This window comes from Narcine bancroftii, chromosome 4, assembly GCF_036971445.1.
Source record: "Narcine bancroftii isolate sNarBan1 chromosome 4, sNarBan1.hap1, whole genome shotgun sequence".
NCBI lineage: Eukaryota > Metazoa > Chordata > Chondrichthyes > Torpediniformes > Narcinidae > Narcine > Narcine bancroftii.
Window position 1 is genome coordinate 273,723,322 of NC_091472.1, and position 14,465 is coordinate 273,737,786.

General features: G+C 39.0%; 1 protein-coding gene across 22 annotated transcripts in view; it reads right to left on the reverse strand.

The window, feature by feature from the left end:
• Positions 1-14,465, reverse strand: part of arhgap15 (Rho GTPase activating protein 15) — an 826,317-nt gene that overhangs the window by 460,830 nt on the left and 351,022 nt on the right. The window lies entirely within an intron of this gene.

The window sequence follows — 14,465 nt, forward strand, 5'->3', positions numbered from 1 at the left end:
AGCTTTTGATTGGATTATTGCCTTATAATTTACTGAGTATCCTTTCATTCTATCTATAAAATGCAAAAGTGTTAAATCTATGATTCAGAATACATTTTATTTGCAGAGAAAAGATTTTGATAGTTAAAATGGATAGTCGCTAAAATAGACTCAAGACTGAATGAGTGATTAAACCAGACTGTGTAATGCAGGCATCTTGTCAACTTAGCAGAACGGAATGTTTTCTGCATCCCACTAATGAACACATGCTGTTGAAGTGCTCAGTGCATTAGCAAAGGCCTGAATGTGAATGGCAATCATGAGTCAAAGATAGCCTTGTAAAGGAGGGATGTTGTGCCTAAATCAGAGGCGGCCAACAGACAAATTGCCTGACCTGGGAAACAGTGAAGGACAGTAGAATATCTGAGAGAATGGGCATGAAAACCGGATAGCATGGCAGGGAAGAGAGGAAGGAGTGATGATGAATTTGTGGTAACTTCAAGATGACTCCACTCATGCAATTACAAGGGAGTGGGAAAAGAAAACAGAGGCAATCATCGCCCACAAGATTGCATACTGCAATAAATTCAGTGACCTTCAATGTGGCAAGGTAAATTAATTCATATTCAAAAGTCTTGACCCATTAACCTCAATCAATTAGAACTTGTACCTAACACTCATATGTTCCATTCCTCAATTTCCTTACCTAGAACTCCTGCCAGTCTTGTCCTCTCAATCCTAGATGGCACACTCTTCAGCTTTACAACTGAGAGCCAGATCACCCAAACAGGCTTGAAAATATTCATAGGCTCTCCTGTAAAATAAGTTGAGCCAAGACTTAAGGTGGCAGAAGCTAATTGAAGGGGAAATTTGTGCAACATGCTGGCTATTATTTGGCACAGTAATTGTTGGCAAGAGACAAGAATGAATCAGGTGTTAATGATGGGCATGGGAGATGGTGGAATCTGAAGCTAAGCACATTCTGGTAGAGGAAATTAATGGGAAAATAGCATCAATGGAAGAAAAGGACTGGTTGACATTTTAAGTGAAACCCCTTTCTCATGACTGGTTAAATATAATAGAGAAACCAGTGTAAAGATGAGAAAGAGGGAGCCCCACATGGCCACATAATGGCCAGAAGAAGGGGATTGGCAGATGGCAGGAAAAGGGAAAGAGAGGCAAGAGGTCAGATGGAGGAAGATGAGTTAGCTGGAAGAAAATGACAGTGAAGAGGAAAATTGCATGGTAACAGGCTCTTTTAGCTGTGCTTCCCAATTACACCCCAATTGTATGGTGTAAGTAAACCTGAGCACCCAGAGGAACCCCACAAAGACGCAAGGTGAATGTACAAACTCGTTACAGACGGCAGGGGATTCAAGTGCAGGTCCAGGTAATGGGCGCTATAACTACATTGTGCTAACTGCTATGCTTTCTGTGAGTAGGTAATTAAAAGACAATGGTTGATAGTGCTGGAATCTAATAAGAAGAGAAGGTGAGACAGGGAGCTTAGAGAAAGATGAGATTGAACTGTAGGGAGGGGCGGTGAGGGGTAGGGGTGGTTGCAGAGTAGAGAGTGGAAGAATCCAGTGTGGAGATTGAGGTGGAGCAGGATAGAACAAAAGAGGAGTGGCAAGGAGAATGGATGGAGTGTGTGGGAAATGTAATTAAAGAAAGGGGAAGAAGAGAGAAGGGACAGATTATCAGAAATTAAATAATTATATCTTCTTACCATTGGACTGTAGATTGCTGAGGCAGAATAGGAGGTGTTCTTCTCGTTTGTGTTAGCACAGTCAATTCTGTGTGGGAATGGGAATGGGAGTTGAAATGGCATGCAACTAAGAACTCAGGATGGCCATTGTGGTCAGAGTGTGGATTCTCTGGAAAATCATCCCAAATCTGCCTTTGGTTTCACTGATGTAGAGGAGGTTACATCAGGAGTACCAATACAATTGATAAGGTTATGGAGGTGCATGTGAATCTTTCCCTCATGTGGAAGGGCCGTTTAGGACCATGGATTTTGGTGAGTGGGGAGATTTGATGAGTGAAGGCCCTGATAGGTCAGTGGTTAGAGCACGGGTCTTGTCAACCAGGGTCGCAAGTTTGTTCCTCGCTGGGACCTCATTTCTGTGAGGGACAATTGGTGACTCTCTGTCTTCCTTACAGTAGACAAAGTTAAAGAATTTCATGTATACTATATTGTAAATGTAGTATTACGTGACAATATTGGAACCTTTACCTTTACATGTTTCACTTCCTACAGCTAAAGGGGAAAGCACCAGGCTAATAGAGAGAAGGGTGAAAAGGGATATGTGGAGAAGGGATTCATGGAGATAGAAATCCCTGCAGAAGGTAGAAAGGGTTAAGGAGGGGTAGATGTGTCTGGTGATGGTGTTGAGCTGGTGGAAATGACAGAGGATGATGTGCTGAATGCACCTAGTGGGGTGAAAGATAAGGACAACAGGAATCCTAACTCTGTTCTGCTTGGAGGGAGGGGATGTAAGAGTAGAAATCCAAGATATGGAGAAAATGCTGGAGATGGTTTTATTGGGCAGATGTTCTGGTATGAGCAGATGTGTGGAGGTGAATTAATTGGGAGAAATGGATGGGCTCCTTGCAGGACACTGGGTTGGATGAGGAGCAGTCAAGTCCATAGGGAGTGGGAGTCCATGGGTTTGTAGTGAATGCCAGTGTATAGTTTGACTCCTGGGATAGAAAGTGATCTAGAAATTGGAGAGAGGTAGCAAAAGCAGGCCGTGAAGTTCAGAGTAAGGTGTAGGTTCATAGCGGTTGAAAAAATTGACCAGTTCTAGACTCACCAAAGCCCACTTGGGGCTCCTGACCCACCCACCTCAACCTGTCTTTTTTACACTGGCTTCTCTAAAAGCAGTCTTCATAAAGAGATACCCCAATCACTCTTTTTCTCTCACATTGATGCTACTTGACCCATTGAGTTCCTCCAGCAGATTGTGGCTAGCATGTGGTAATGATGATTTCCTTAACCAGAAGTAAACAAACAGAGAAAAAGAACAGAGAGTAAGATATACAGTCAAATAATTATGAAAGAAAGGAAAAATACCCAGAAAAAATCTGGAATATTTCCACTGATCATTCTGCAATTATTGTGAGTCATTTATAATCCTTCCAGTGATATTCTAGTTTGTAAAGTCTCTATTTTTCAAAAATACTCTGCTTTCAACTCATTTTCCTAAGTACATAATGTACCCAAAGTTTGGCAACTTGAGGTAAGATAATAAATCACTGAGAAATTTGTCAAAATGTTGTGTAATGGGACCTGTGGATATTCACTTGAGACTAATATATTTCAAATTAGAATGTTGCTGTCAATAGATCTTTCATAGGAAATGTTGGACCTGAAACAGAATTCTGGAGGTGAACTAAAGTCATTGCTGGTCAACCAACCCATGTAGTTTCAAAGGGCTTTTTTAACTCATTAAATTATCAACAAGAATATCCAACCAATTTACCAACCTAAGATAAATTATAAATCTTTGACACAAAATTAATTCACTAGATACAATCTAAAATGTAAAGCATACAGGATGCTTTATCAAGTACAATTCCCCCGGCTGAAGGTTTATGTGGGTGTTTATTGTGAGAAAGTCGTAAACAATGCAAGTTATGTCAGAGGTTAGAGACTGCAGTACATCGCATAATGAGAGAATAATATATTTGTGTTTTTTGGAGTTGTGCGCAGGCAATAAATAGAATAGGCTCTGAGCACCTGCTATATTCATGACTACTACAGTCTTTCCATAAAATTCTCTGTTTTATGGCTAGCTGTTTGTTCTTAATTCCAAAGGGGCAGAATCATAGCAATTAATCAACATCTTGCTTTGCTCATAATTTTGCATCTCACAGTTAATTGTTGCACCGTATACACTATTGAAAACTCAAATAAATCATTGGAGAAGATTTTTCCTATTTCTTATTTTTTTAAATTAAATTAGTAATTACTTTATTTAAAAACCCATTTCTAATTAAGCTATCAGAGTGAACAAATTGTATTGTTACTAATTATATGAGCTATTTGTATACCACTGTGAGTTATATTTCCAGTAAACGTAAAATAAATATGCCCAGTGCTGACATTTTGTTTGATTAATAACATGAATGACTACAGAGATTGGATGTTGATCTTTGGACAAAAGGCATAGGAAGAAGCAGAAATATTCTACAACTCAAGCTTTTACGTATTTATAATGATGCAATCTTTCTATGAAAGGTAGCAAAAATTTTATGCTTGTAAAGAAAAAGGAAATAATTTTGAAATCATTTGCACTATAGTTTCACACTTGTGAAGCAGAAACAAAACTTGTCGTCTGTTAGCATAAAGTCCAAATTTCACTCAGTAGCATAGATTAGCAACAACATCTTGAAATCAAACCAATTTGTCCCTGATTGTTCCGCATATGATAGCAGATATAAAGCTAACTTCACATGTTCTTTAGTTTTAAAACCCAATTTCTGACAGAAATTTCAGGAGTCATTCACTTCAGCAGTTTTTTTTTGTTGAAATTTCAACACAGTTACATAATCAATCTATTTTTAACTAAAGAAATGGGATCAAAGGGTAGTGATTTGCAACTTTGCAATTCATTCACAATAAAAATTAAGATCACACTGAAAGGAGTGAAGTGCCCACAATTTTCCACTTCCTTGTTTAACTTATTTATCTTCAAAAAGCCTCCTTGCAATTCTTAACAAAAAAAAAATATTGGTGCTGTTGGGCTTCCATAAAGATTCAGGTTTTTGGGAACTGTTAAGTATACTTCACTGACCATTTGATCAGAATCAGAATCTGACTTAGAATTTATCAGAATTTATTGTCATGAACTGGTCATGAAATTCAGTGTTTTGCCCCACCGTCATGGTGCAAACATTCATATTATAACCATATTACAAAATAACTATTAAAAATTAATAATAGTGCATATTATGAATAATATGATTCATTGATTATTTGGGAATATGATGGCAGCTGGGAAAAAGCTGTCTTTGTGCCATTGAGTGCTTGTCTTTAGGCTCCTGTATCTTTTTCCTGATGATAGCAGAGTGAGAGTGCATGTCCTCAGTAGTAGGGGTCTTTGAGGATAGAGGCTGCTTCTTTTTAAGACATCATCTCATGTAGATATCCTCGAAGTCTGGTGCCTGTGATGTTGCAGGCTGAGCTAACAACCCTCTGGAATTTATTCTTGACCTGAGAGTTGGTGCCTCCATACCAGGCAGTGATGCAACCAGCCAGAATGCTCTGCAGAAGTTTACGAGAGTCTTCGTAATTGAGAGGGTGCCTTCCCCAGGAGATCCATTTGGTACCTCGCTCCATTTTGCATTGTCAAGATAGATTGAATTATTAACTCACAAGAATGGCTTGAGAGCTGTCATACTATCAAGAAGCTTCTCTCCATGAAAAGTGAATGTAAAGAATTCAACATTCTTAAAAAGGTTATAGGCCATGATAATAGTTTCTTGAAGCTAAGATACCCTAATCTTAACCTTTTCAGTGGAACATTAGTACTGTATGCATCTCATATTTTGTGCACAAAATTGCCTGAAGCTTTTTTTTAGGATAAATTCATTTGGTTTTCATTCCAACATTAAAATCTGCAGTTTCAGTTCCAGTTTCCTTTCTTTAGATTTTGCAATGGTTCTTGGAGATTTTGGGGAAGCAAATGTGATCCTACTATTTCTGATACTATTTAAGAGAAACCAGAGAGCTTCCAATGCAGTAGCCTACAATGAACAGTCAGGGAATATTTTGTGAATCCAATTCCATAGCTGTCACTTACAAAAATACAATTGATCCCTTTAAAAATAATCCATTGCTTTCAATTTGAAGTGGGAATTGAAGTTATTCAGTAAACCTCAAGATCCTAGAACTAATGTGATATTCTGCTTGTTATACTAGTTTTGTCAGAAACATTAATATTGTCCACGATGTTAGAAAAACTATGCTAATCTTCAAACACTTCAAAAGAAATCTATACTTCTATCTGAACAAATTGAACAATTCACCTGATGGATCCTCTGAAATGGTTAATTCCAGAGAAATATTAAATGACCAGTTGTGGATTAAGCTTGAACCTTGACCTTCAGACAGGGATAAACTGAGTCAAGCTTGCACACAAGTGCATACACCGTATTAGGCTGCTACCACTTGGTGCTTAACATCATTATATCAGCAAAGCTCCATCAGCCAGCTCCCCACCATGACTACCAGCCCCCCCACATCTCCATCGGGCACACAAAACTCAAAACGGTCAACCAGTTTACCTATCTCGGCTGCACCATTTCATCAGATGCAAGGATCGACAATGAGATAGACAACAGACTCGCCAAGGCAAATAGCGCCTTTGGAAGACTACACAAAAGAGTCTGGAAAATCAACCAACTGAAAAACCTCACAAAGATAAGCGTATACAGAGCCGTTGTCATACCCACACTCCTGTTCGGCTCCGAATCATGGGTCCTCTACCGGCACCACCTACGGCTCCTAGAACGCTTCCACCAGCGTTGTCTCCGCTCCATCCTCAACATCCATTGGAGCGCTTACACCCCTAACGTCGAAGTACTCGAGATGGCAGAGGTCGACAGCATCGAGTCCACGCTGCTGAAGATCCAGCTGCGCTGGATGGGTCACGTCTCCAGAATGGAGGACCATCGCCTTCCCAAGATCGTATTATATGGCGAGCTCTCCACTGGCCACCGTGACAGAGGTGCACCAAAGAAAAGGTACAAGGACTGCCTAAAGAAATCTCTTGGTGCCTGCCACATTGACCACCGCCAGTGGGCTGATAACGCCTCAAACCGTGCATCTTGGCGCCTCACAGTTTGGCGGGCAGCAACCTCCTTTGAAGAAGACCGCAGAGCCTACCTCACTGACAAAAGGCAAAGGAGGAAAAACCCAACACCCAACCCCAACCAACCAATTTTCCCCTGCAACCGCTGCAATCGTGTCTGCCTGTCCCGCATCGGACTTGTCAGCCACAAACGAGCCTGCAGCTGACGTGGACTTTTTACCCCCTCCATAAATCTTCGTCCGCGAAGCCAAGCCAAAGAGATCAGCAAAGCTAACAAGCAAATTCAAGGATCTGGGACTGTTCTTCCCTTTGCAACTGGATCCTCAACTTGCCCATTGGCAGACTCCAATTAGTGAGGATTGGGAACATCACTTTTACCTCACTGACCATCACAGGGGCACCTTAATGCTAGTCCACTGCACTCATCCTTCTGTACCCATAATTACATAGCTAAGTTAGGCTACAATGGAATCTAAAAATCTGATGACCCCCAAGTTTTTTTGTCAGTTAATAGCTAATAACAATTAAGAATAATAGGATATAGATCAAGAATCTGGTTGTGTGGTGCAAGAACAACAATCTTTACTCAATGTCAAGAATCTGGTTGTGTGGTGCAAGAACAACTCAATTCTTTACTCAATGTCAACAAAACCATGGAAATTATTGTGGACTTTAGGAAAGGGAAGGACATTGCATTTGTCTTCATTGGTGGAATGGCAGTGGAGAGGGTTCATACCTTCAGGTTCCTTGGAGTCTATATATCAGATGGCATCACCTAAAGCTAGCACACTGATATAATTATAAAGAAGGCAAACAAATGGACCTCCGTCTTAAGTCAGTCTGAGAAGATTCAGCATGTTGTTGAAAACTCCATCAAACTATGTATTGAGTAATGTTTACTGAATGATTGCCTCATGACCTGGTTTGGAAACTCAAATGTAGAGGAATTCAGAAGGAGGCAAAAAGTGGCATCCTAGCCAAGTTTAATATAGGGACATCTGTATGAAAACAGACTCAAGAAGCTAGTCAACATCATAAAGGCTCCCATCACCCTGGTCCCATCCCTTCTCACTGATACCTTTAGGCAGATATTACAGAAGCCAGAGGTCCAGCACCTCTTGATTCATGAACATTTTTTTTTCCAACTGTACCAGTCTATTCAACCTACCCAAACTAACATAACAATAAATTAATCTGGGACCATCAAAAGCTCAAACAACATTATTGAATCATCAATTATTTTTTTACAGTGAATATTTATTTATCTATTCCTTTGTGTTTATTATCTAGTTTTCAGACTCATGGTGCATTATAGTAATTTGATTTATGCTATATTGTTGGTGTAGTTACAGACCTGTGTGGCTACAGCAATAATAATTTTGGTGCATCTGTACATTGTGCATTGTACATCTAATAATAAAATTGTCTTATCTCACATTTTTCTTTAGTAATTCAAAACTAAAACTAACCATTTTATATATAGTTACCATGACTCCTCCATGCATATTCTATATAGAAAACGTATCCATTCACAGTTAAAAATGCAGGTTTGTTTAAATTTATACAACTTTAAATTAAGTAAGAATACAAACAGTTTAGAAACTAAACATTACTTTTTGATACCCTTTCTGATTTGCAGTTGTGAAGGGAAAACTATTGTAAAATGTACATGAGCACAGATCCAGGATTCCAGAAAAGATGAAAAATAAGTATTTAGCTATTTCAACCTTCTCTACCACTTACTGTACAACTTCAATAAACCAAAATATCTGCTCTCACAGATTCTAATGCCATAGGTATTTCAAGCATTGTTTCTAATGCACAAATACTCAATAACTTGTCACCCCAAAGACACAGGTCTTCACTTCAGCCCAAGTGGCCCACCGGACTGAGTCTCCATTGTGAACTCTCACTCTGTCTCTTACCCTTCTGACTTCCCCAGTACTCTTCTTCCTTCCCTGATTCTTCCTATCTTCCACCTCCTGATCTACCCCATTCTCCTCCCCCCAACAACTATTGATCCCCACTCCAACCTCTGCCTGTTATTTACCATTCCCTTCAACCTACCCTTCTCTCGGAGAAGGAATGCTCAGTAGAGGCCTTACCTTTGGCCCCTTCACCCACACTTCATCAAGTTCCAAGCACGATATACTGCCAAACTCTTCTACCGTTGGCTATGTCTCCGTGACTACTTCCACAACCAGGATTCTATACCCCCCTTCCCCCCACTCCCCACCACAAGATAATCGTTCTCCTTCCTTGAACCTTCTTTCTCCTTCTGGACACCTCGTTCCTGCCTTCTGCCTAATATAGATTTCCAACTGTCACCAAGACATTAATTTCAGCATTGCACTCATTCTTACGTCATCTTCTTGGATCATTTTGCCCTCCTCTTTCGCTCCACTCAAATCCTAAACACACCATCAAACTCAAAGATAAGAATGAAACTGTTGTAGTTTGGTGCACTGACCTCAACATGACTGCAGCCAGACAAAAACTCTCAGACACCTCCGCTTATTACCCCTTCAACAGAGCCCCACCAAAAATTATCAAACTGCCATTTCACACACTATCTCTGAATTCACCAATTCTGGTCATGACCTGTCCAATGGCCTCCAATCTCATGTTTCTTAACCCAAACTGCCTAGTTCTAACTCATACCCAAGATCCCCAAACCCAATTGACCCTGTAGACCTATTGTTTCTGGTTGGTCATTCCCCATCAAGCTCGTATCCACCTACCTTGATTTGATTTTGTATTCTAGTCTAGTTAATCCCACCTACATCCAGGATTTTTCATGTGTGCTCCATCACTTCAACCATGTCCAGTTCCCTGAATTCAACTACCTCATCTTCACTATACATATCCAATTGCTCTACACCACTCTCCTCCATACCAAAGGCCTCAAAGCCCTTCATATTTACCTCAACAACAGACCTAACCAGTTCCCCTTCCACCATCATCCTCTGGGTGGCAAAACCTGTTCTCACCCTCAATAACTCCTTCTTTCACTCATCCTATTTTCTCCAAATCAAAGAGGTAGCTGAGGGTACCTGCATGGGGCCCAGTTATGCCTTCCTTTTTGTTGGCTACATGAAGCAATACATGCTACAGACCTACACAGGCAAAGGTCCTAAACTCTTCCTCTACTTTATTGAGCACCTCAGGAATTTCCCAATGAGAAAACATTTCAATTCCCTACCCCATTCCCATGGTGACATGTCGATCAATGGTCTCATGCACTGCCAGAATGTGACCACATGCAAAGTGAAGGAAAAACACTTCTTTTTCCATTGACAACTGGATGGCATTAATATGAAATTCTCCAGTTTCCATTACCCTCCCCATCCCCTTATCCATATTTCTCCTTTTTTCTAGCTCTGTCTCTATCTCTTTCCCTCCCCCTTTTCCCTCTGTCCCCTTTCCATGCAGCACTGCAATCTCAGAGCCACACTCTTCCCTAATAATTTCTTACCTTTCCTCTCTTGTCCTCCCATCTAGGTCCTTTTGTTTGTTGGTCTGCTCTGCGTCCCCACACTTTCTTTTCTCATCCCAAATCTTTTACTTTACACACATGCCTGTTTTTTATTCATACCTTGAATAAGGGCTGAGGACTGCAATATTGGTTATATTTCTTTACCTCCAAGAAATGCTGTGAGACCTTCTGAGCTCCGACACGGTGTACAACACCTGTAGAGCACCAGTGATCGGGAGTGGGATTCAAATCCTATGCTGTCTTTAAGGAGTTTGTATGTTCTCCCCATGTCTGTATGAGTTTTCCCCAAGGGTTCTGGCTTTCCCCAGGGGCTCCGGGAGTATATGCTAATGCAGTGTGAATTAGGCGGAACAAATTCGTGGTTCTGAAATGGTCTGTTATTGTGCTGTATGTCTAAAATTTAATTTTTTAAAACATTTCTGGGTTTTTATTCCAATCACAGTGCTTGCAGACATTTCCGCATAGAAAGACATATCTATTTGTAAATCTACAAATTATGCGCCATATGTGTGACCTTGGTTACTTTATTCATCTTTTCTATAATTTACTTAGTGTTTTAATTTATAATAAAAGCTCAATGTACCATCAGCTACAATATTTAAGATCTTTTGAGAAAATTGTCATTCTTAATTAGCAGTTATCATTTGCATATGGATCGCTTTTATTTACAACAAAACTTTAGAAATCATCTCACACTTTAAGACCCAGCATTTCCCTAGCAACAGCTGTTCAAAATGCCGATAGCATTAGATTATGAGACATCATTACACCCCCTCTTTTGTGCACAGGTGCCAACTGAGAGCTTTATTTCTGTAACAATGCCATTTCTGATCTGTCTGACAAAGTGATAAAATCTTAATTTAAGAAGCATTGCAGTCGATGGTTTTACTTTGATATCTATCCATTTTATTTAAATGATAAAATTATCAATTCAGTTGAGTATTACACACAACATTTTATATTGCATGTCAATGTCATATTTTGGAAAAAAATACAACATCTTATAGTATACAGAGAGGCATTCCACAAACAGAAAATCCCAGTCAGAATGTCAGCCTCCTCTTGACTATTGAATAGTAATTAAGCTGAGTTCCTAAGAGACTTTTAAGAATCATAGCTTCACCTTAGCAGCAGAACATATTGTATATTGTATAGTGTAATATTTCATTCATATTAGAAGTAACATAAAGGCTTTCTATGTTACATTTACATAACAATTCTGTGTAAAAATAGTTGGGTTAAAATTTTAACTGAGTTCTTTAAATGCTATCCATCTATCCAACTGGAGACCAGATAAACAATAGAAATATAATGATCCACTATTTTCGTAGAGATTTTGATGCTCTCCAACCATGTTTATAATAGAGGGTCAATTGTATTCCCATTGAATATCATTTCCATTGTTTTGAGCTGAGATGTTTAAACAAGGAACTTCTTTCTCAAGCATAAAATGTAATTTTGTAATAGAGTAATGCATTGTACCCACTCCACTTAGTCCATTCTAGTGACTACAATGTGCAGAATTTCAGAGTTGGATACAAGCCACAGTCATCATTATATTGTTCATTTAGCACTTGCGACCAAGAATCAATTTGTATCCATTAGATTTTATCAGATCCATGCCATGATTCTAGTTTTATGTATGGAGGAGCCAGTTAATAATGTTTTGTTTCTGCTTCTTATCATGCAGTGAACATAGCCTTATTCAACCTTATTATGTCGATACGTTCCTTCCAGGAATCAAAATGTCACAGTTTATGAATGAAACAAGAGTAAAAAGGAAGAAAATGGTAATTATATACCATATAGGTAAAGCACTCATAAAGTATTTCAGTTCAAATAATATTAAGGAATCATTTTATTGAGATGGGATTTAATAAATAACATACAGTACATGCTAATGGGCTGCAACCAAGGTAGCAAGTGCTGCAAGAACACCAAATGGATACAGCTGAGGCCAAGTATCTTGCCTAGAAATGAGAGGAGGACTTTATATCTGATGGCATAAATGATTTCACAATTAAACTTATGCTCATCAAATGTGGGGTGACATGGTTGGCGTAGCAGTTAACACAACACCTTTACAAAACCATGTTGTCTGTAAGGAGTTTGTGTATTTTCCCCATGTCTCTGTGTGGGTTTTCCCTGGAGGCTCCAGTTTCCTCCCACGGTTCAAAAACATACCGGTGGTGTAGGTCAATTGGGTTTAAATTAGGCGGCACAGATTTGTGGGCTGACATGGCCTGTTACCGTGCTGTATGTCTAATTTTTTTTTAAATTTCATTGACTTCAGGACTTTAAACCCAAGAGAATTATATTTAGCAACAATTCTGAGGAGACACTATTTTTTTCAAGTTAGAGGAAGATTCAAAATAAAGCTGTTGCATTTTGCATTTATTTAATTAGAACATATTGTAATGCAAGGAACTACTGCAGTAATAAGAAAAGGTGCAAATATTTATTAAATTGGATGCTTTTGAATAATATTATAAAATATATGCCCTCAGTGGGATGAAAATTGAACTGCTTCTCTTTAAAATTAAGAGGGGCATAGATAGGATACATGGACAGAATCCTATTTCCCCAAGCTGGGAAGACTAGAACTGAAAGGACCTGCTATAAAATGTGAAGAAATTTAAAGTTTTTAAAAAAAAATTCACAGAGTGTACAGAGGATCCTGAATGAGATGCTAGAGTTGATAATGGAGGCAAATAAAATTTCCACATTGAAAAGGTATTTGAACAGGTAAGTTGATAGAAAGGGCAGAGAGAGAGAGAGAGAGAGAGAGAGAGAGAGAGAGAGAGAGAGAGAGAGAGAGAGAGAGAGAGAGGTCTCATGCAAGCATATGGGGTTAACATAAATAGGTGTTATGACTGGCATTTACAAAATGGGGTGAAAGGGGCCATTTCTGTACTAAACATGCTGTCTTTAATTCAATAATTTACCCTTTTCAATTAATTTATGGTGATGTGAGGGTAACACATTAATTTATAAGTGATCGTTAAAAAGATTCAATTTCCAAAATTAATCATGGAGTATATTTTGTCACTGTACCTTTTCAGGAAAGACATTCAATACTGCCCAAATTGCATGCATAATATTGTAGATCAGAAAAAAAGCCAACTGGTCCTTTGACCTTCCTCTATCATTTAATAAGATTATAGATGATTTAGTCTTGGTCTCAACACCACTTTCCCACTCTTTTCCCATACTCCTTTTTAATTCAAAACTTTATCACTCTCCTCATTGAACATACACAATGAAATGCCACCAGATCCCTGGAACAGAAAATTCCAGAGATTTACGATCCTTTGAGAGAATTTCTCCTCATCTCCATCTAGCATGGATCACCTTTCATGATGAAACCACATCCCTTTGTTCTAGATATTGCCACAAGAAATCCATCCAGTCCTGCTCCTCAGAATCTTAGATGATTTAATAAGATCACATTTCATTTTTGTACATTCCAGAATGCACAGATCCAACCAGTTCAAATTTTATTGCTCCCTTTATCTCAGGAACTAACCAAGGGTATGTTCTTGTTACTTCCTCTAGTGCAGGGATGTCCTTCTTTAAATATTGAAACCAATACCGCAGGTTGGGTCTCGGCAGACCCTTTAAATTTGCTTCGAAATGTCTTCACCTTGATACTCTAAGCTCTGTGAGAAAAGGTCAGCTTTCCATTAGTTTTTTTCTGAATACCTATTGTACCTCCATGTTTCATGTGCAGGGACTTTAAGACCTCTGTATGTCAACATTTTATCATCTCATTCACTTAAATTCTGAAGTGTAGAGCCTTATATTTTGTCACATAATGCTCAAACTTCTTACCTGTTCACTTAACAAATTGAATCTTTTTCTCCTCGCGATGCTCATTTTATCATCAGCACATTTGGCAAATAATAAACTCAAACCTACTTCCAAATCATTGCATAGATTATAAAATCACACAGCAACCCGCTCCAGTGGTACATCCTTTGAATGGATAGTTCCATGTCCACTGGGAATATGTTGTTTCTTCATATGGAAAAACACAAGACCATCTCTGTATTAGTCATCATTGCAATCATTTGTGTGGCTGGCCCTTCAAATCGTGCAGGTGTTGAGATTCTCTGAAAATGATCTTGTGGAGAAAGGTTTGCAGAAGTGCCATGGACCAAAGATGATGGTCA